The sequence below is a fragment of the Sinocyclocheilus grahami genome, unplaced genomic scaffold, assembly GCF_001515645.1.
Source record: "Sinocyclocheilus grahami isolate Dianchi unplaced genomic scaffold, SAMN03320097.WGS_v1.1 scaffold1208.1, whole genome shotgun sequence".
NCBI classification, from domain to species: Eukaryota; Metazoa; Chordata; class Actinopteri; order Cypriniformes; family Cyprinidae; genus Sinocyclocheilus; species Sinocyclocheilus grahami.
This window is the reverse complement of record NW_015506387.1, coordinates 93,339-96,308: the sequence shown is the minus strand read 5'-3', so window position 1 is coordinate 96,308 and position 2,970 is coordinate 93,339.

Below are 2,970 nucleotides of genomic sequence, written 5' to 3'. Positions count from 1 at the left end.
ACTCACTCTCACGCACTCGCACACACTCACACTCACTCACCCGCCCTCACACACACGCACTCTCACACACACGCACTCTCACACACGCACACGCACTCTCACACACACGCACTCTCACACGCACTCTCACACACGCGCGCGCACACACACACACTCACACACACGCACTCTCACACACACGCACTCTCACACACGCGCGCACACACACACTCACACACGCACTCTCACACACGCACGCACACACTCACGCGCACACACTCACGCACACGCACTCTCACACACGCACTCTCACACACACTCACACACGCACTCTCACACACGCGCACACACTCACGCACACACACTCTCACACACACGCACTCTCACACGCACTCTCACACACGCGCACACACACACTCACACACACACACACACTCTCACACACACAGAGAGAGAGAGAGAGAGAGAGAGAGTATTAACAGTGAGGGCTAGTTATTATTCCACTCGGAGTCTGAGCACATTAAAGTCAGACACAATTACATTTCGTTCATTTCTTCAGCTTTCATCAGCTTCAGCAAAGACACTTTGTGATGTTTGTGTGATTTAAGACTGTAATACACTAAACTTTTTATAACTAAAATGTTATGACTAAAATCCTTCACATAATTCAGTGTTCCTTTTAAAAATTGCTTGTACATCTTTCTTTATGCAATATTATTACCAAATCTTGAATGCAATATTTTGGGCAGCTTGTTTTGTCCCAGTCAGCACAGGTTTAGTGTTTCTTATCAGAGCTGATTGATTGATTAGGCCTCATTGATCAGTTTTTAAGTGTGTGTGTGGGGGGGGGGGCATTATTTGTGGATAATTTTGGCTTAAAAAATGAGGTGCAAAAGCTCAGATCAGTGTTCATTCAATACAAAACCTGTGCTGATTGAAAAAAAGCAAGGTGACAAAAAGATTGAATCCAAGATTTGGTGATAATTGTATCATTATAAGAAATTTAAAAAGAAAGTTTGGTTCCAGTTATTTTTGAGTGTAACAAGGAGTGCGGGGAAACCCTAACCCTAGGGTTTTTTTTGCAAAGTTGTTATATAAGTCAGTAAGTTTTACTGTAATGCTTTAACATTAACTAGCATTGTCAGGAAAAAGAAAATCCTCTCAACACGAGGGTTAAAACACATCAGACACTAAACGACTAAACATCTTCTGACTCATTCCAAACACGACAATTGAAAGCAATGTCACAAAACTGGCTCAAAATATCAAACATGTCTGATTTGGAATCACAGACTGAAGCTAAAAGTCACAGTCCATCATATACGACCGACGGCATCTGCAGAGACTGGCTCCAGAAGAAGCTTCAGTGTGAGGCCTGAAGAAGACGTCTGTGATGAGATGTGCTGCTGCGCTTGGGTTCAGCGAGAGCCGAAGCTGAGCTCACACTAGAAGCACGTTTCACATGAAGGTGGTCAGAATAAAGAGTGTCCCGTCTGCAGCGCCGCCGCACTTAACTCTGTAGATAAGCAGGACTTTATAGCAGCTCCTGACAGACATGAACACACTGCCACAGAGACAGAGACGCGGAGCTAGAGGGTTAAACACGGGGTGGCCAGGGCAGAAAATCAGTCTATAACTCCAACCTGGCATTAAAAAGCATGAATACATCCTACGATTGCTGATTCACAGTACCCCACATAGTTAAACATACCCTAACTTCAAATATGAGTCTATTGGAACTTATTTCTCTTGTTTCTATCGTCTCATTAACCAGTGGTTGAGCAAAGGATCTAACATTAACTTGTATGCTACAGTGAAATTTGTAAATGTTGTTCAGGAAACCTAAAACTTCAATTACTTCAAACAGGGCTGCCAGCTTTTGAGTTCAGCCTGGACTGAGAATTATTCAGGAATAGTTAGCAAGCTCGCGATTAAGAAAATGAAACAGAAGCATATGAATTATTGGGGTGGACCCCCCTCTGGCTCTGAGTCCGTCTGGAGCATCGCTCAGTATCATCAATGTGAATGCGAGACCTGACATCAGAAACTCTGCTTGTGTTCGTCTGCTGGCTTCAGTGGCTCAGGGTTAGAGGAACGGATCTGTCAGAGGTCAGCAGAAATCATCTTCAGGTGATTCATCACAGTCGCTCGGGGTTTGAGCTGAGCAGTGGTGGACTCTGGAGGTCCCAGCGAGCGCAGGCTCTCGAGGCTCTCGAGGCTAATGCTCTGTTCGGGTCTGGAGAGAGTCAGTCCAGCCATTAGCTCGGCCGAAGGCGCAAGTTTAAGTTCAAGCCGACAGGTGTGTCTCGTCCCATCACAGCTCCTCCAGCAGCTAACCTTCAGCTTCACAACCTCTGTCCACTAGAGGTCAGCTAAATCATCACGCTTCACTCGTGAAGATGCTGCTGGAGCCTCCAGAGCTCGAGAGACACGTTGAGAAGACACCAGACTGTTTGTGTGAGAATGACACACACACAGCGTCTCGGGCCGATCGTTACGTGCTTTAAGATGAAGAAGTGCTGATAGTGACATCAGACGGAGGAATGGATCTGCAGTCAACTTTAACACTTCACTTAAAGCCTTTATATGAATAATGCATTACAGAAGTATTATTAATGCATCAATTATGTCTTGTAATGCACCTTATAATGCATTATTTGTGGCCGTGGAGCACAAAAGCAGTCATAAGCAGGGTGCAAATTACGGGGGGATTGTTTACCCTCTTCAACTTAATGCTGTTGAACTGAATTTACCAGAAAACTATTTGCTAAAATAACCACAACATTAGCAGAAACGCTAAAATACAAGCGTGTGGTAATGTTAGTCAGCTGCGCGTGAAAGTTGCACGTGTTACTATAACAAACACTGCCTGTTTTCTTTCAGAATCATCACTGGCCTTTAGAAAGACAAAAATAGGTTACATAAAAGTTTTTACCTACAGTAAAAATGAAGATAAGGTGTGAATAATTACATTTTAGACACATTGTCAGT